Source organism: Solanum dulcamara, chromosome 6, assembly GCF_947179165.1.
Source record: "Solanum dulcamara chromosome 6, daSolDulc1.2, whole genome shotgun sequence".
Lineage (NCBI taxonomy): Eukaryota > Viridiplantae > Streptophyta > Magnoliopsida > Solanales > Solanaceae > Solanum > Solanum dulcamara.
The window spans coordinates 76,661,522-76,683,860 of record NC_077242.1 but is presented as its reverse complement, the minus strand read 5'-3'; the positions used below and the strand labels follow the sequence as shown (position 1 = coordinate 76,683,860).

Below are 22,339 nucleotides of genomic sequence, written 5' to 3'. Positions count from 1 at the left end.
TGTTTATTATCCTGAACTAAACTTGGCATGTCAAAAAAGAGAGTTGAAAAGTTATAGTGCACCAAACAAGATATAATATACTAGTGGTATTAGTTTTGATTTGCAAAGCTTCCACCTCTACAATCATTCACAAGTAGTTACAAATGTTAGAATAAGATAGAGATGTAATTGAAAGAAATATTGCTCGTATAATATTTAGAGGATAATATAAATAAAGTACAAATTATTTCACGATTTTTCATAGTTATCAAACGTAGAAAATAACTTTAAAGCATGTATCAATTCAATATTCTTTAGACTTCATATGAACGGTTCACTTACATTTTTTTAATATGTGAAGCAATGGTTGATAATTTTAATATTAGAAACACAATAAACATGTTCTTCTGAATATATATATATATATGACCTCTCAATATGTCCGAGATCTCCGATTTGAATAGTACAAATTTACATGTATTTGGTTTTTTGTATTTTGTGAGTACATCTATTAATCCTTTTTCAATAGAGAGGTTTTTAATATTTAAGTCAAAAACACTCTTTAAGTAATAGGGATCGAGTATATTAGAAATTTCGAATTCAAATTTTATGACAATAAAAGTATTTTTTATTAGAAAATATTTTACCTTTCCATGTGAGACCACTCTACATGAATACAAATTTAATTTGGAACTTCAATCAAGATAGATAAAACGATAAAATGTGGCATTCAAATTTGGGAAACTTACATAAATATACAATATTAAGAAAATATTTACCATTTATAGCAATAAAAAAAATTATTGAACACTTATAACACATTTATAATACAGTTTTAATACATATTGCAAAGAACTATTTATAAAACATAGATAATACAAGTTTTATAGATGGATAATATATTTATCACATACTTTAATAGACTTATAATACATTATGTTAGTTTCTTACTACACAAACATAATATATATTTTAAAACACTTATAATACATTTATATTGTATGCATAATTCACTTTTAATACAAGTGTAGATTTATCATAGTATTGCTATATATTGCTATAAATGGTAATAAATAAAAAATATCACTAAAATCAGTAATTAATTTTTAAAAAGCACTCAATCAAGTAATTTTTCCTTCAAATTTTATGGGAGGTCCACTAAGAAGTTTAATTTACGAAAAATATTGTGGGTTTCTGTCACACCCCGGGAGGGTACCCTAGACGTGACCGGCACTCAGGAACCATTTCTAGCTCCCAAAGCGAACCACAAAGCCTGATCACACATCCGTTCATTTATTCAATCAGCGGAAGACTTAAAATAAAGAGAATATTTGGTGGACAAATCCCAAATCAATAATCTAACTCAAGAAAGAAAGGCCATAGGCCAACAAATCAAACTTCAGTCTTTGTCATTAAAATAGTTGACAAGAATAATTTCAAGAAAATAAAATATTCAATCGACCCATCACTATCTAGTCTATGAAGCCTCTATCACTACTATCGAATTGGTGCCAATGACATCTTCATGGTTACCTCAAATCAAAATGATAGGGCTAACTCGACACAAGAATAACATAAGCGGTGTCCTCCGAATGTAGGGGAAGACTCACCAATACGCTGAGTGTGAATAGATCCTCAATGGTGCTCCTATTGACGATCTCTTAAACCTGTCTCTGCATTATAAAATGATGCAGGTCCAAATGGACGTCAGTACGTGGAATGTACGAGTATGTAATGTCACGCCCCGGGAGGGTACCCTAGACGTAACCGGCACTCAGAAACCATTTCTGGCTCCCAAGCGAACCACATAGCTTGATCACACATCCGTTCATTCATTCAATCAGCGGAAGATTTAAAAATAAAGAAATAATTTGGCGGGCAATCCAAATCAACGATCTAACTCAAGAAAGAAAGGCCATGAGCCAAAAAATCAAACTCCGATCTCTGTCATTAAAATAGTTCGACAAAATAATTCAAGAAAAGAAAATATTCAATTGACCCATCACTATCTAGTCTATGAAGCCTCTATCACTACTATCTATTTGGTGCCAATGATATGTTCATGGCTACCTCAAACTAAAATAAAAAGGGCTAACTCGATGCAAGAATGATATAAGTGGTGTCCTCCGAATGTAGGGAAGGACTCACCAATACGCTGAGTGTGTATAGATCCTCGATGATGCTCCTATTAACGGTCTCCTAAACCTGTCTCTGCATCATGAAACGATGCAGGTCCAAATGGACATCAGTACATGGAATGTACGAGTATGTAATATGGCAGAATGAAACATACCTCAAGGGAGAGTAACGTTGGTTCAAATATCTCAACTCAGAAAGATAAGAAAGACTCAATCAAAGTTTTATAAGTCCAAGGTAAGAATACAATTTTTTTTTGACAAAGACCAATCCTATACCATACAATCCAATCCAATCATGTACAATATAATTCAATTAAATCATTCACAATTCGATCCCATCCAATCATGTATAATCCGATTCAATTTAATCATATCGTATATCCAATCCAATAATATACCCTTCCATCGTACACTATCCAATAACATATCATATAATCCAATCCATCGCACATCACCTAATCCGGTCATATAGAATCAACTCAACAATCAACTCAATAATCAACTCAAAGGACTCAACTCAATAAATATGCAAATTAAATTATGTAATGTTTTACAATCCAATTCAATCATCAACCAATCTCAATCGAATCAATCATATCATGCACAAACCACTCAATTTGGGAGTTTCTCTAACCGACAACAATCCCACCACCTATATATAGGTGATGCACAACGAGTCACGCTGTTGCTCCGTCCATTCATACTTGCCAAGGTATGAACAGCTCAAACCAATCATGGATCCGTCAATTAATCAAGTCCTATCATTTTAGGATAATAAAATAGGGAAACATCCTACACGGTACAATCCCTTCCTACGTTGGCGGAGTAGTTTATGGGATTCGAGTATGGACTATACTCTTACCCAATTCGGTGCTCAATACTCCTCCCAAGACTCAATACACGCATAGCTATTTAGTGAGTAAAATATTTAAAATACTCATTTAGCCTCATCGGACTCTTTCAAATCAACTCATTTAGTCTCATTGGACTCTCTTCAAAACTCAATCAAATCTGGCCTCATTGGACCCTCTTTCAAATCGACTCATCTCCAATCATCAAACTCTTCTCTTTAAAAATCTATATAAATCTCAAAATTTACACTTTTAAGGAAAATAATGCTCAACTCATTTATACTCCAAATACTCATGTTCAAAAATATTTAAAATGACTTCTCAAACTCCAATCATGCTTAAACTCTTTTTAAATCGTAGATGAAAATAATAATCCTTTAAAACTCAAAATAGTGTATAAATAATTTATGCAAAAACGTTAAAAAACATTTATTTAAAACTCTTTCTCAAAAGATTATTTATTTCCAAAATATTCGTAAGACGCCAATCAACTCAAATTATGCACATCACATACCACAAATTCACATTAGACTCCAATCCACATCATCACACAACATCGTCAAATATCATTATTCACATCGTCATCAAACATCATCATCATCACATCATTATCAAATATCATCATCACATCAATCGTCAAACATCTACTCCAAAATTCTTATTTTAGTCCTATGTTTAATTTATGGAAGCAAAAGGACATTCTTAACTATCCAATTCATTATTTTCATTCCAATCAATACATATATACACAAAACCATCCACCTCAACTCAAGACAAATTATGACCAAAGAAATCTCATCTTGGGTTCATGTGAATGAAACATGAATCCATACTCTCAACAAAACTCAACTCAAGAATATCGTCAACATCTATAAATCTATATACAAAGATACATTTGAAATCAATAATACAAAAGATAACTATTTAGTAACTCAAGTCATTAAAAACATCATTCAACTAATAGTCCTTAAAAACATCCTATAGTTTAGGAAAACTTTCAAGAAAACCTTCTTAGGAGGTTCAACTCTTTCACAACTCCTATCCAACACATCTATGGGCATATGGAAGAAATAAATCCATATTTTAGGTTAGACTTACATGCCTTGTGAAGACTTTGAAGATACCTAGTTGTTGGGTCTTCAATGGGAGACTTGAATCCTTGAAACTTTTGAACCCTTCTTATTGAAAATGGAGAGGAAGAAGAAGAGAGAGAGAGAGAGAGAAGCTCCTAGGGCTTTTACAGAGAGAGTGGGGGCTGAAAAATGGTCCCAAAACGTTCAAGGATAGGTTATATATAATTAGGGAAAAGTCCAAGTTACCCCTCTTCAAAAATCTGAAAAATTGGGCAAAAATCTTGCTGGCGCTATAATGGCGCGTCGCGCCACTGCAGCGCCAAGCCAAAATAGGCTCAAAACCCTGCACAACTTTTAGTGGTGCGTCGCACCAAGACCCAAACTACGGAGGCTATTTTCTGGCGCTATAGTGGCGTGGGGCGCCACTGGAGCGCCAAGCCTAAATTTCGCCCAGGCTTGAAATTCCTGCAGTACTAGTCTGTAGTAAAATGGCCATAACCTTTGACTCCGAACTCCAAAAATTGCAATCTTGGTGGCGTTGGAAAGAAGACTCAAAGACCCTTAATTTGGTAGGTCGTGGGCCATCCAGTTCTTTATATCCTAGTAGATATGGTCATTTGAAGTTTACCCTTATACTAACTCGTCCGAAAACTTAATCGATTGGAGTTCTTTGGACTCGACTTGGTGTTAGAGATCCCTCATGACCCCTAAACACATCTAACACACTTCAAATACTTAGTAATTAATCCTAACTCATGTATAGAATTACAAGTCCTCTGGTCTGAGTTTACCCACATGTGAAGAAATGTTCGAGTCTTTGCGAAAAATTTCTAGGGTGTCACATGTAATATGGCAGAATGAAACATACCTCAAGGAAGAATAACGTTGGTTCAAATATCTCAAAATTAGAAAGATAAGAGAGACTCAATCAAAGTATCATAAGTCTAAAGTAAGAATACATTTTAGACAAAGACCAATCATAAACCATCCAATTCAGTCTAATCATGTACGATACGATTCAATTAAATCATTCAATCCAATCCAATCCAATCATGTATCATTCTATTCAACCCAATCACATATCACCTAATCTAATCCATCACACATCATCTAACCCGATCCAATCGTACACAATCCAATCACATATCATCTAATCCAATCCGATCATGTATCCAACCAAATCATGTACAATCCAATCACAATTCATCTAACCCAATCCGATCATATACAATCAACTCAATAATCAACTCAAAGGACTCAACTCAATAAATATGCAAATTGAACTATGCAATGTTTTACAATTCAACTCAATCATCTACAATCACAATCAAGCCAATCATATCAACCACAATTTATTCAATTGGGAGTTTCTCTAACCAACAACTATCACTATATGATGAGTGATAGTACAATAATCCGACGTTGTTGCCACGTCCATCCATACTTTGCCAGGGTATGAATGATCAACCAATCATAGATCCATAACCAATCAAGTTCTATCATGTCAGGACAATAAAATAGGAAACATCCGACTTTAACGGTACAATCCCCTCCTACGTTTGGCGACGTAGTTTATTGGTTCGAGTATGGACTATACTCTTACCCAATTCGGTGTTAGATACTCCTCTCAAGACTCAATATGCTCATATCTATCAAGTGAGTAAAATATTCAAAATACTCATTTAGTCTCATTGGACTCTTTTTAAATCAACTCATTTAGTCTCAGTGGATTCTTTTCAAAACTCAATCAAATTTGGCCTCATTGGACCTTCATTCACAATCAACTCATCTCAATCATCAAACTCTTCTTTTTTGAATTTGATACCATCTCAACTCAATGAATGCAAAAAATATTAGATGCATTTAAAACATAATTTCAACTCCTCAACTCAAACTCAAAATAGACATTTTTTTATGTAAAAATGCTCAACTCGTTTATACTCAAAATACTCATGTTCAAAAAATGATTATTTAGAGACTTCTCAAACTCAACTCATGCTTAAACTCTTTTTAAATCAAAGATGAAAATAATTATTCTTTAAACTCAAATAGTGTATAAATAGTTTATGCAAAATGTTCACAAATCATTTATTTAAAACTCATTCTCAAATAATCATTTATACTTATATGACTCCAGTCAAATCAAATTATGCAAATCACATATCATGTAGTCATATTAGACTCCAATCCATTTCATCTCAAATATCATCATCAACATACCTCTTCATCAATCATTCTACCTATGTTAAAGATAACCATTATTCACATCATCATCAAACATCTTGCTCCACAATTCTCATTTATTTCTATATTCAATTTCATTCACACTCACTAACAAAAATACATCATCTCCCTTTGGAAGCAATATTTACATAAAAACTATCAATCTCAATCTCAAAACAAATTATAACAAAAAGAAGTCTCATCTTAGGTTCATGTGAATGAATACATGAATCCATACTCTCAACAAAACTCAACTCGAGAACATCATCAATACATATAAATTTATATACAAAAAATCATTGTAGTCAATATGTAATTACGGTTTGTGAAATAAATATGAAAGAAAATTATTCAAGAATTCAAGTCATAAAAATCATCAATCAATTAATAGTGTGTGAAGATATTCTAGAGTTTTAGGAAAATTCAAGAAAACATTCATGGAGGGTTCAAGTCTTTCACAATTTCTATCCAACACATCTATGGAGCATATGGAAGAACTCAATCCATATTTTAGGTTAGCCTTACATACCTCAAAAGCTCCGTAAATCTTGATGACAATTCTTAACTTGAAAAAGAACAATCAAGAGATCCTTTCTTGAAATTCTTGGATTTGTTTTCTTGAAAACCCTATGTTTAGGATTTAAGATTTCTCTTAGAGATTCATGAATAGATGAAGAATTTTGGTTGGAAAGCTTGAAATCTATGAAGGAATTACCTTGTTGAAGAATCTTGAAAAAGAATCCTAACTTGATGCTTTCTTGAAAATTCTTGAGCGTTGATGTTTAGAAGTGAATGAGAGGGTTTTTAATGAGGAAAAATGTTTTCTACAAGTTTAGGGATATTAGAATAACTCCCCAAAGGGTTATAGGACAAAAATACCCTTAAAAAATAAAGAGGGCGTCGTTTCGTCGGACTTCTGTCAGGATAGAGCGGCTCCAGTAAAATGGTCATAACTTTTGACTCAAAACTCCAAAAATTGCAATATTGGTGGCTTTCGAAAGAAGAATCAAAGACCTTTAATTTGATAGGTCATGATCTACCCAGTTCGTCATATAAAAAAAGATATGGTCATTGGAAGTCGACCCTTATACGAACTCATTCGGAAACTTAGCCAAGATGAATTCTTTGGACTTGACTTGATTTTAGGGATCCCTTATGACCCTAAATCAACTCTAACATCCTTAAATTACTTATGAAGTGATCCTAACTCATGCATGCACTTTTAAATCGTCGAATACAATCATATACATACATGAAGAATGATCCGAATCTTAGCGAAAATTTTTGGGGTGCTGCAGTTTCTTTATTTTTTTAACGAGAGATATTTACAAATTCAAATCATGAGTGTGAAGTGTTAGGTATTGGATGTTTTCTAAGTGGGCCCCACTTTTAAGTGGGCCACTTGCCCACTTGGTACTTAATTAATATATTGTGCCTATATATATGTGGGCAGTGGAAAAAAAGAAAAATATAGAAGATCCATACATATTAGGCAACAAGTTTTTTCTCTACTCTGTTTCTTCTTGCTTCTCCATTATCCTCTCTGTCCCATTTTGTTAAATTGAGTTTATTTTCATAATACGTTATTAGCACGAGGCATCAACTATTTTTAGAAGGTAACAAAAAGGGGTAAGAATTTTCAGAATTTTATTTTCTTAAAATGTCTAATATCTCAAAATTTGAATTTGTGGATCTGGATATTTCTGAAAAGGGTTATTCCTCATGGACACTAGATGCCGAAATACATCTAGAATCGATGGGTCTGGCAGACATTATCAAAGATAAAAATACGGCATCTAGTCAAGACCGTGCAAAAGCCATGACATTTCTCCGCCACCATCTTGACTAGGGCTAAAATTACAATATCTCACATTAAAAGACCCCACTTAAATTGTGGAAAAATTTAAAAGAAAGATATGACCACCTGAAGTTGGTTATGCTTCCACAAGCACGTTATGATTGGCTAAACTTGCGATTAGTCGATTTCAAAAATATAACTGAATATAATCCTGCCTTTTTTAGAATTATAACTCAGTTAAATTTATGCGGAGATGAAATAACTGAGCAAGATAAACTCAAAAAAACATACTCTATATTTTCACCCGCAAATATGCTCCTGCAACAGTAATATCGCAAAAAGGATTTTAAAAAATATTCTGAATTACTATCTCACCTTCTTATTGTTGAACGTCATAATGAACTATAATGAAAAATTATGATAGTCGGTCCGTTGGTTCTTTGCCACTCCCTGAGTGAATCAGGCAAATTATAACCAACGCGAAAGAGGTCATGGCCCCACTCATGCTCGTGGTCATGGTCGAAGAGAAAATTATAATCATAATGCTCGGCTGACACCGAAAAATTATCAGCAATATAAAAGGAAGAGTAAAAGTGTCACGACCCAAGCCTAGGGCCTAGACGTGACATGGCGAATGAGGAACCCGAAAGTACCTCAAATAAGCCTCTTAGCATTCTTTTAGCCTTTCATAGGTAATGATGATAAATAGACAAGCGGAAATCATAATAATAAATCTTCAACTTACATATGTCCAACAATACCTCAAACTATTAGATTTAATGGGGCTAAGACAAGTTCCTAGCTCACCCTCAATCATAATAGAAGAAATGCCATAATAAAATATCTTAACATATCATAAGCTAGAAAGACAAAGGAGTATTGTTCCCGGAATATGGGAACTCACCAAAAGTAGTCTTCAATGGAATATCAACTAGCCACGTGGAGGAGAACGAGGAGGAGCAGCGATCCCTACATGGTGATATCATGTAGGCAAAAGAGTATGCGTTAGTACTTTGAATGTACTAAGTATGTAAGGATGCATGAACATTGAGAAAATATTATAACATTTATGTAATATGGAACATAATGTAATACATGCATAATAAATCATATGGATATCCTTTAAAACATTCATTTTGTGGGAAGCTAACCATAACCGACATTTAAGACCATGCGAGCTATTACATGGAATCCAACATAACCCCCTACGTTGGCCGGGGAGACTACTTGCCAGGTAGAACTCCGTCAATTTCATTCATTTCTTTAACTTTAACTTTAAGGGCTATTTATGGATCCATTAGCCTAAGCCTACAAGGGCTCCTATGTTGGCACATAGTTAATGAGACAAGGGGTTGCTACTAGGATTCCCTTACCGAATCCCACCTCAATGCCTCATTCGGTGCTAAGTCAATCCCACGGAATAGTTTAATACTTCAAAATATTCATAGCATATAACTTGAGGATTCAAACATCATATTCGGTAGAATAGCTCATTAAAACATTTGATAATTCAAATATGCAAGAATTGTCCTTATTGCATAAAGAATCCATGATTCATATCATTTCATCATTCTTTCATTTCATAAGACTCCCTTTTTTATCATAGATATTACTTTCATAAATATTTATTTGGAGTCAAAGCTTTCAAGTCAAACTTTATTAAAAACATAGTAAAACTAGGTGAGTTCAAATCACTTCAACTTGCAAATATGTATGTAAATAAATATACATAAATACTTTGAAATCCATTAATTAAAAATCATGCTTTAAACAACCCACCATGAATTTCAAGAACCTTTAAATAGATAAATAAAAGAATTACTTGTAAACCATCAATTCATACATATGAAATTATGTTGCATCAAAATAGAGCAATAATCATTAGTTTAACTATGATTCATATTATTAAGTAAAATTAAGAATTACCATAAGAAAATATTACTTGAAATCAAGAGACTTAATTGAAAGAGTTTTTGGACTACATGGGTGGAAGAACCCATGGATAAATACCCACATAACTTAGAGTAGAGCTTAGAGAAAATAAATATAATTTATCATATAATCAAAATAATTTAGACATGAGAGTGGAAGGAATACTCTCATTGAAGCCTTACATACCTGGAAACCGAAGCTTTAGTTGGTACCGGAAGACTTAATGAACACTCTTGAGTCCTAGCTTCTCTCCTTGCCGGAACGTTTTGTGTACTACCCGGAATATATGAATCACCGGAATAGTATTTCTTCACTACTAAGAACTAAAACTATATTTGAGAATGTGTATAGAGAGAAGATTTGCTTGAGAAAGCTTGATGAATAAAATGAGAAAATAAGGTGGGTATTTATAGGTGGGAAAGATGACCTAACAATAAATAAAATAATTATAAATAAAAATCTGAAAATTTAGTGGAATATATTGATGTCATGGATGATGTTAAATGGAGGACAATTTATGTCATGAGTGATGTCAAATGTATCTAGATCTTTCTATGGTAGGTGAAATGAGTTATCTTTGACAGAATACTCTTTTTGGGAGCTGCGTTTGAATAAGATAAATTCCTTATTATGATTTGGTGTCTTCATAAGAATTGTAGATATGGAAGTCTAGTTTCATATCGTTCAAGAATCAACCAATTTGGATAAACCTACAGTGAGATATGATTTTTCTTCTATAAACACTCATTTTCGTAACAGCATCCTACCTTACAAAGATTAATTTATTTGACCTACTTAACCTCCGAATCTTAAAATATGGTCTTCATAAAAGTTGTAGGTAATGATCTTGTGGTTACTCAGAAATTTGAATCACTCAATTTGGATATTTCTATGAAAAGTTATGACCAAAATACAGAGACTGTATCATGTTTAGGCAAAAATTGAAACATCGTATACAACGTTTTTAGGGGATATTACAAAAAGGTCAGAAGTTTTATCGAAAAAAAAATCAGAAAGTGTATGTCATAGATGTGGAGGTATGGGGCATTGGTCACGGACTTGCCGGTCATCAAAACGCTTGGTTCAGCTATACCAGGCATCCTCAAAAAGAGCAAAAAATAATCCAGAGATAAATTTTATCTCTGAGGATAATATTGAGCTTATGCATCTGAATGTAGCTGATTTCTTTAATTTTTTAGAAGAAAAATATGAATATTGATAAGACTAATAATATTTAAATCATTTTCTTTTTATTTATTTTATTTGTACTAAATATTATATTTGTATTTTCCTATTCCATATAAATAAATAAAATTTGTATAATAAACAATGTATTAATTATAATATTTACTTTATTTTCTTTTTGAAGAAAAATATGGATATGTCTCAAATTTTGTTTGGATCAATAATCAATCATGAGGATATTTGTGTAATTGATAGTGGAACAACTCATGGTATTTTTAAAGATGAGAAATATTTTTCCAACTTGCTTAGAAGAAAAGAAAATGTTACTACAATTTCTGGTAATTCAAAAATAATTGAAGGCTCTAGAAGAGGTACTATAATTTTGCCAAAGAAGACAAAAATTGTTATAGAAGATACACAATTCTCTTCTAAATCCCTAAGAAACTTGTTAAGTTTTAAAGATATCCGCAAAAATGGATATCATGTTAAGACACTAAATGAAATAAATACTGAATATCTTGGTATAACCAAGATTGTCTCAGGCCAGAAATATATTTTAAAAAAATTACCAACTTTGTCATTTGACCTATATTATGCAAAAATTAATGCAATTGAAGCACATTTGATCGTAAACCAGAAGTTTACTGATCTAAATACATTTGTACTATGGCATGATCGAATAGGTCATCCTGGATCAATAATGATGAGAAGAATCCTTGAAAATTCAACTGGACATCAGTTAAAGAACCAAAGATTCTTACGAATGATAAATTTTTATGTGTTGCTTAATATCAAGGCAAATTAATTGCTAGACCATCAACCCTGAAGGTTGGCATCGAATCTCCTGACTTTTTAGAGCGTATACATGGAGATATATGTGGACCTATTCATCCACCTAGTGAATTGTTTAGATAATTTATGGTCCTAATAGATACATCATCTAGATGGTCTCATGTGTGCCTCTTATCATCCCGCAACCTGGCATTTGCGAAGCTGTTGGCACAAATAATAAAATTAAGGGCACAATTCTCAGATTATCCAAATAAGGCAATTCGCCTTTATAATGCTGAAGAATTTACATTCCACGCTTTTGATGATTATTGATTATCAATTGGGATAAAAATTGAACATCATGTTGCTCATGTCTATACTCAAAATGGCCTTGCAGAGTCATTTATTAAGCGCCTACAATTGATAGCAAGATCTTTACTAATGAAAATAAAATTGCTGATTACTGTTTGGGGTCATGCTATCATACATGCAACAGCACTTGTACGTCTCAGACCGATACATTATAATAAATACTCTCCATCACAATTAGTATTTAGACATGAGATAAATATAACTCATTTACAAATTTTTAGTTGTGCAATATATGTACCTGTAGCACCACCACAACGTACAAAAATGGGCTCTCAACGAAGGTTGAGCATATATATTGGGTTTGACTCACCCTTCATAATTCGATACCTTAAATCGTTGACTGGAGACTTATTCACTACTCGATTTGCAGATTGTCGGTTTGATGAAATAACTTTTTCTCCATTAAGGGGAGAGAAAAAAGAACCCAAAAAAGAAATTGCGTGGAAAGTTTCATCACTATCTCATTTTGATCCACTTACTCACACATGTGAGCAGGAGGTCTAGAAGATCATCCACTTACAGAACATAGCAAATCAAATGCCAGATGCATTTACTGATTTGAAATGAATAACTAAGTCACATATCCCTGCAGTGAATGTGCCTATTTGAATTGATGTCCCAAAAGGACCATTTGCTAGTATCATAGCTTCTGAATCCCAAACACGCTTGAAGCATGGTAGACCATTGGGTTCAAAGGATAAAAATCCTAGAAAGAGGAGCGTGAGTAATAATAAAGATGATACTACACAAAAACCTCTTGAAGAAGGTCAAGATTTGAGTAATCCTGATATTTCTGAAGAAATCAGTGAACCCGAAACTCAAGTGAATGCAGAACTTTCAATAAGTTCTATCGGTGATGAGATAAATTTAGACCGATTAAAAATTACGGTGGATAATATTTTTGCATATAATATTGCACTTAAACTAATGCAAGATAATGAAAGTCTTGAGTCTAAATTCGTCGAAGAATGTCGATGTAGATGTGATTGGCCCAAATGGTAAAAGGCAATTCAATCAGAAAAGAGCCTAATACCCAATGAAAAGTAGATGCGGAAGAAAAGAAAAGAATCAAAATTTAACTTAAGCGAAAACACGTAAAAGAAACTCAACATCCCCCAAGATTGGTTGTCACGTGTACAAGCCACTAATTTATTATCGAAGTACGAAAAGAAATACAGTCACAATGTCTTTGTCTCTAGAATAGGACTAAAACATAAGAAAAGAGCAAGAGGTGTCCGCTAGATAGATGTAACAGCTACCTCGACACTCGGAATGATAGCCTCGGATGTAGTAGAAAATGCTAGAAAATCAAGCAAGTCCGGGCTCATAAACCTACACAAGTGTGGAAGCAAGGGGTGAGTACCAAACAACACGGTACTCAGCAAGTGGATAACTAAAACTAAGCAAAACTTAATAGATACAAGTACTCCTGTCCTCCCAACCGAACCTCCTTAACTACAACCTGCATAAAATCAGCCGAAGTCTACACTTGTACAATAACAACAATAATACAGTCCACAAATACTCATCAATAGTCTCGTCAATGAATCATACCAAGTCAAGTTCAGCACACACAGAGCAATATGAGGGTAAACACAAGTTCACAAATATCAAAAAGGTGCAATGTAGTGTAATGAAATGATGCATGCCTGTCCTATCGGTACACATCCGCTGAATCACAGTCCGGAACCCATGGGGGACATTTCTGTCCATGTAACCTGCCACGGAACGTGTGGCCCGTCCCCTCAATATATATATCTTGCCACGGAGCTGTGGCTCGACCCCTTTATTTCATAATACCTGCCACGGAGCGTGTGGCCCGACCCCTTTTGTTTCATATCATTTTCAGTATCAACACAATATGTCAGAACCAGTGCAATCAATTCATGTTCATATAATTCACGATAATAACATGACAACCATAATAATTTTTTTCATATCTCACATCAACATAGTCATTTCACATGTCCAAAATCACAACATATCAATTCCACCAATACATGTCATTAGATCACCATTTTATACCCCTCATCTCCATTTTTAAGGTCAATCATACATTCAATAACCCAGTCCAATTCTCATTATTCCCTAGTATATATGACACGGAAATACAAGCATCTATAAGCTTAAACTGAGGTTTAGAAATTCACTTGCCTTAATTAATCAAGCAATCACTCCGGGACTTGAGCCTTCCCTTTTCGTTGGGCCTCCAAATCAACGTAATCTAATCAAATAAATAACCATCATAAGATTTCGAAACTAGCAACACCCTTATTACAATATGCCTAGCCTAAACTCAAAAACTCACCCCAAATCTATAATCAATTACCTAAATCTCAAGCCTAGGGTTAAGTTTCAATTTCCCCAAATAGCATAGATCTAATGATATCCCTATAATATAATACCCTAAAATATTTAAATATATACCAATATATCAAAACCAACCTAATTAGTAAATTATAAATAGCGTTATATATTTTCCTCGTATTGTTTTCCCCTACAGTAAAAAAAACTAGTAATGAAAAGAACATTAAACTTCTTCTTTTTTGTCTTTCCCCTAATCGGTGCAGGTAAGCAAAGATTGAAATTTTTGGCATATAGCTAGAAATCATAATGTAGATTTGTTTTCTTGTTCAGTGGATAACTAACCATACTTATCATCATTACACCATCCTTTCCACTAATTCTTTCAAAAATAATAATAACTTTTCCCAAGCACTAAAGTGAATTAAGCACACAGTTTTTCAAAGTAATATACATTGAAGTTAAAGGTTACCTGAAACACACAACTGGTTCTCTCCACGCCGCAGGTATTTTTTTCTAGTTCTCTCCACGTTTGTTTTCTTTTACAAATTAGGGTAGTTAAATCATGAATTAATAATTAAATAAAAGCTAAATCCCACTAATATATTTTTATATGTATTGAACAAGTGGTATAGTATATTAACTAAACTATCACTTTAGTCCATTAACTACATGATTTATCTAAATTCATCCCTCAATTAAATAGCCATAGTTATGGAAAAGTCCAATAACCCATTAAAAATTTAATTTAAATTTTTTTTTTCCGGATAGAGTATTTTATGAAAGAGAGATGACTCATTCTCAAAATGACCAAACGGGTCATTACAATATTTCATTCAAAACTAGAGATCTTGACTTGTATAGAAGATGAATCGTGAAATAAATTGATCAGATAAACAACAACAACAACAACAACAACCCAGTGAAATCCCACAACGTGGGGTCTGGGGAGGGTAGAGTGTACGCAGACCTTACTCCTACCAAGGTAGGACGGCTGATCAGATAAACATATATGAATTAAAATATTAGAGAGTTTTGTAGAAACATAAATTTTATTATTTTTAAATCATGTCAAATTTGGATTAAATTCATACTGTTTGGGTTGAATAATTAATTTAGACTGTACAAATGCGTAAGTCCATTTTATTAAGGAAAATTTTTATATATGGCAAACATTTTAAGCCTGATTACTCCATATGGGTATAGTTTGTCTAATTACTTAGAATGATAAAATTATGTTTGCTATGGTACAATTAAAATTGTATAAATTGAATTTAAGTATAAAATTATACAAAATTTCTTTCCTTTTAAAATGACTGAAAAGGCACTAAAAATAAGTTACGTATATGGAACAAATCCCTGATTGCACGCAATTTGTATTTCAATAGAATTTTTTCCACGTTCTTCCTTCTTCTTCTTCAGCAAACACGCCATTGTAAAAGGATTTTGAAGCTCGCAACATTCAACAATTGTAATCTGACTTAGCAAATCATGTAAGTCAATCATAGAAAATAATACTAATTCATCATATGATTTCGAAAATTATTTTTGTATATTGAATGAATTGCGTGCATAATTTCTCCATGAATGTGCATATATTTTCAATCACATTTCAAATTAGATTGAATATTCTGAATAATTAGGGAGTAAAATATACTGCTGATTTGTATAGAAACAACGTAAATGAGATCTACCTTTCAATTTTTATATTAAATTGAAAAATTGATTTTTAGAAATATGAAATCTTGTAGTTCATGTTAGTACGATTGTATATTGTATATTGAGATCACTTGTATAATTCAAATTTTGTGTTATGATTGTAAATGTGGAGTAACCTAAAGTTGTATAACCTTCCTTAAGTGTATATATATAAATGATCAAATCAATTTGTTAAAAATGTGTCATTATACAATTTTGATATATATTATTATGACTAAATGTATACAACTATAGCTGTGTAAAAATTATATAAATATGGACTAAACATGAAGCACTTGAATATTTGTATAGTACTCGTATGTGTACCAAAAAAATTGTGTGATGTTTAAATTATACATATCCATTTAAGTTGTGTAGTAACCAAATTTATATACGTATACAGTTGTGTGGAGTGTGGTTGAAATATAGTTGTGTATGTGTTAGTTTGTATATAAGATTAGATATTGCATATTTTGTGTCAACGTGTGATTTGTTGATTTGTATAATGTATTCTCTTTTTATTGCACTCAACTGTACACAGAAATGGGATCCTTAGTTATACTGATAATGCGTTCTCATAAATGGGATGATGAAAATTGCTATGTTGATTATATTATTGAGGGGATTTTTTTAAAGAGAACGCATCATATTTGGAATTGTATAATGTAATTGCAAATCGGCTTGATATTGATGTGACTAGCAAGAGACTGAAGATTGATTACAAGGTAGAACAAAGTAATACACCTATGTGGATACACAACGACATGGGTGTGAGAGTGTATGTAATGCTTAAGAAGGCTAGTAATAATTTTAACAAATGATCGATTTGTATAACTGAAATCAATGATATGTTAGAGTCAACTTGTACAGAATTAGTTGACAATTTTTTATTTGGTGGATCCGCTTGAGGGACTTGAAGCAGCGTGTTGTGATGAGGTTATTTCAGATCCATATTTTAAGTATGTCGAAAAGGATCAAGTATATAGGGATAAAGCAACTCTCAAATCCGTTATGGAGCAATATACAATTTCACACCGATTTCAATATAGAACTAAGAGGTCAAATGCGATCAGGTAATGTTTGAACTGAATATGCACATATTGTGTTGTATTTATATATATTTGAGTATAATATGTATAGACTGATATGTTGATTGAAATTCACCTATAGCTATACACTAGAATTCTTTTTTTGATTAGTGTGAATGGCAAATGAAGGCGTCGAATATTAATAAGTCTGGAATGTTCAAAATAAGGACCTTCAATAAGGAGCATACATGTCCTTTGAAGGACAAGGTGTATTCACATAAACAACTAACAAGTAATGTGATTGGAGGGATTATCAAACCTAAGCTGGTAGATCACAAACGAAAGCATATGGCTACGAATATTAAAAATGATGTGAGATTAGATCTCAGAGTTAATGTTAATTACATGTGTGCTTGAAGGGTTAAAGAGAAGGAATTGATATCTTTAAGGGGTACACCTGCAGAATCCTACAACAAGTTGTCTGATTATTTGTATATGATGTCTATTACTTATCCAGGATCTCAAATACAATTGAAGAAAATTATTAATGATCAATTCTTGTACGTATTTGTTGCTTTGAGTACTTTTATACAAGGATTTAGACATTGCCGACATGTAGTTGTTGTGGATCGAAGTTTTCTAAAAGGACCATATAAGAAAACTTTTGTTGCAGCAAGTACTACAGATAGAGCAGGTATGGTGCATTTTATGTTGAATATATATGTTTGTATATATAATTTTTTTGTATATGTACAGATGTGCTTACTGATCTGTATATGAATTGATTTGTAGGTCATAGATTTTCACTTGAGTACGGTGTGATTGATCCTAAAAATGAAGCAGCTTGAACGTGGTTCTTTGAACAACTAAAAGAGGCGTATGGGGAACGTAATAATATGTATGTTATGTCTGATAAAAATGAGAGCATTATAAAGACTATTGCGAAAGTGTATATTGATGTGCCTCATTACACTTGCATGTGACATTTGTGGGGTAACGTGCAAAAAATATAGAAAGTCAGATGAAAAACTGACTGCTATATTCTACAAAATGGCGAAGAAGTGCAAAAAAGTTGAATTTCATAGTCTAATGGAGACTGTGGCAAAAATAGATGTAAGAGTGAAAGAATATTTAGAGTTGGCTGGATATGAAAATTGGGGTAGGTGTTATGCAGAAGTTCATCGAGGATGGGCTATGACATCAAATATTGCAGAGAGTATAAATGTTGCACTAGTATTAGCTAGAGAGTTGCCAATCTTTGAATTTTTGGAGAAGGTTAAACTTAGATGGAACCATGATTATAAAAAAGAAGCCACCGGGGCTTTTATGCCATTGATTGAAAAGTATCAGGATATACTCATAGAGAATAAAGCTATGTGCACAAGAATGATGGTATGTATTATTTTTTTGTATATTGTTCTTCATATATAAAGATAAAACTATATATACAGAGCTTTAATTTACTATTTGTTAATGTGATAACAGGTTGTACCATCGACTGAATACGTGCACAATGTGAATGATGACGGCAGAAATTTTGCAGTGTGTCTTCAGAAAAAAATATGTTCTTGTGGTAGGTTCCAGTATGAAGAAATACCATGTGAACATGCTTGGGCTGTATTGAAATTGAAAAACCTAACAGTCCCCAGTCAAAGACCCCACCGTGGTATGCGCCAATAAGACCACATATGAATATTGCTCTGATTTATACAAATCAGAAACCGTCCTAAAGATTTATGAGATGTCAATATATCCCTTACCAGATATTAAAGAGTGGGTGGTACCGGAATACATCTTGGATGATGTAGTTCTGCCTCCACATTTCAGGAGACGACCTGGCAGACCGAGGAAAAAGACTCGCGCAAAGGGTTCAAGAGAGCTACTCGAGAGGTGTGAAAGAATACATGTAGTACATGTGGAGTTGCAGGTCATAATAGGCGTTCATGTAGAAACAAGCCTCGAGATATTTGACGAGTGATAGATTGGTTTTATAATTTGAACTTCTATTAAATTCAAAATGCTTTGCATTTCTATTTGGAATATTTCTATTGTAATAAATTGTTTGATACATTATGAATTTATAAATTCATTGAAAAGCTAAACAATAATAATTCTTATCGTTTAAGTGTTGTTTTTCTATTAAGATGTTTATTTAAGGATAATTGTATAAATCTAATTTGAAAGTTGGAACAACTATGATTGTATAAGTATACAGGTTAAATCAAAAATGTATAAATGAATATGATGATGTTGTTGACGACATTCGTTTGTATATTTATACAGAATATGGATCTATATACATATATAATTGTATAAAAAGTCAAAACTGAATATACAACTTATTTTATGATGCATGTTATTTATAAGTATAATTCATTCAGTAATATTCAATATAAATATGTAGAACTTAATAGTTTATACACTTTTGTTATACCTGTCTAATATGTATAAATATATATTGTATATTTGTGATTGTATACAATTGAATCTTTTATTTTTTGTATATGTATAAATTCTTATACTCGTATATTTTGAATAAGTTCTTTGTTTGACTGGTTGTTTTCAAATTTATTAATGATAAGTCTATTCAAAAGTTGATTCGAGACAACGTGTCTTTATATAATTATACAAAATATTTTGAATGGGAATAAGAACATAATTAAATTTAAAGAAGACATTAATTGCGTACGATCACTAAATATATTAGTTGATTCAAAATATTACCAGCTCTGTGTTCAGGACGGAGACTCTTTCTGCCTTTGTCGAACTGCCTTGACGCCTTGGCAGGCTTTGACCTGCTTTCCTTCGCTTACCGGAGAGCGGATTCTTTATTACTGACTTTTCGCGGTTGATCGCACCTCGCACCTAAAGGAGTCGGTATTTAACATCGACAAAAGTATATTGTCAAGCAATTTATGCAAAAATAAAAAAAGCACATAAAAGTCATGCGTAACTTCATTAACTGAAATAAAAACTTAAATTCTACTGAATTGTGATTCTTTCGCCAATATAACAATTTGTCCTACTCCGGTCAAATTTCGGGGGTGCCTCACTGTCGCTAATTGCTTCACATTCAATCTTCTGAATTCCATAATACCATAGTAGTTGCGCGTATTCCATATGTATCAACTCTAGATCGAATGAATTAGATATCACATGGCCAGAACTGAAATGTAATGCATAAGTTGCCAAATATAGTCCACAATCCCTAAAATTTATAAATTTACAATGAGTTAGAATATTTCGCAAGATAGTATAAAGAGAGGGAAAACTGAATATACTTACAAGCTTCCTTCAGTCTGTTATGGTATACCGTTGACATAAATTATGTCAAATAAATCAAAAACAGAGTGCGGGTTGTACTTTGGGTGAGAGGGCACATCCAACCCTTTCTTCGTATAAAAATGAAACATAGATAGATACATGAAAATGAGCTGGGCATATTTCTTGACCTCATTGTCAATATACGAATGATGTGGCACATTACTGATTGAATCGTACACCATTATAATGGAACAAGAATCTTGTAATTTCGGCACTCCTACTCCGAGTTACGGATTTTCTTCCACAGAAGCGTGAGGACAGAATTGTGAGCTGACTTTGAAGCAAATCCATAAAGCCTTTGGCCGTGATATTTACACATGTTGTAGTTATTTGATTCATCTTTCCAACGGAAGAAGAAGCTGGAGATTTCGGCACTCCTACTGCTAGTTATGAATTTTCTACCAAAGCCACGCAAAGCTATGAAACTGACATATCAGATTTAGAAATAGACTTCAGAAATCAATCCGAAGGGAGTTTTGATCTGAAATTTTGGTATGTTGGATGATAGGATCAAACGACTTGCAATTATGTCACTCCTACATCAGGAAATAAATATTCCTGCATAAGTTTGCAAAGTTGGAAATCACAAAGTACTGTGAAGGACGAGATGTTCCACTTTTTTCCATCAAGTCGTCAAAAGATTTCTCTAAGATCTTCTTCAAATTGAAAGGAAGCATGAGATTTGAGCGTTGTGCTTTCTTGCCGAAGATGTAAAAGAGGTACTCCAAGTGTCTCTCTCGCAAAGCTGCAAAGGAAGTGCGACAGCAACTTGCTCTTCAAGTGTTGAAAACGGGCTACTCCGAAGGTACTTAATCAGAAAGGTAGATCCACCATGTGATATGAGACTTCGATTCAGCCGCATGTATAACATCACTCTTTGGTTTAATAATCTCGGGTTTAGTTACGTGTTTAAGAAATTACAACTTATTGATCAAGTGTGCTTCATTTGATATAAAAATGAGTTGTCTTCTATAATAGTCTCATTTCAATAAATCTACACTATGTCATAGGGGGCATTTGTAGACACATAAATTTTGTTGGACTGTACAAATGCATAAGTCCATTTTTACTGTCATGATCCGAAATTTGGGTGTGATGAAACTTATCCTTTCCCACAGGACAAGTCAGCCTAACCCACTAAATGCGAAAATAAAAGTGGAAACAGTTTAAAAATAAGCAATTTAAACATCAAAAGCGAAAATCTTAAACATTACAAAGTTCCCCTTATCACATGTACAAGCCTTCTATTATAAGAAACTGAAGTAAATACAAATCTCAACCTTTGTATCTCAAATAGATCAAAGTAAAAGATAAAGAGGAAAAGAAAAGATGGTCATCATCAATAGCTACCTCTCGAATCTCCTCAATAATCCACAGATGGAAGATGAGAGAACGGGATCACTGTTCGAAACCATTTTCCTCCTGCATAACTCCTATATGATACACATCCGCTGACTAGCAGGCCAAAATTCATGGGGGCCACACATGGACCATGTATCCGCCGGAACCATTTTCCTTCAACATAACTCATTTCTTGCCAGAACCATTTTCCTTGGGCATAAATCATTTCTCGTCAGAACCATTTCCCTTCGGCATAATCATCGAATCAAATTCAATCTCAAAGTACCAGAATCAAAGCAAATAGGCAATGTCCATGTAAAAT

General features: G+C 33.0%; 2 pseudogenes; both read left to right on the top strand.

The window, feature by feature from the left end:
• The first annotated feature begins 17,535 nt into the window (after window positions 1-17,535).
• On the top strand, window positions 17,536-18,335 carry LOC129892999 (uncharacterized; annotated as a pseudogene).
• Window positions 18,336-18,546: 211 nt separating this feature from the next.
• LOC129892228 (uncharacterized) lies at window positions 18,547-19,323 on the top strand (annotated as a pseudogene).
• The last annotated feature ends 3,016 nt before the right edge of the window (window positions 19,324-22,339 follow it).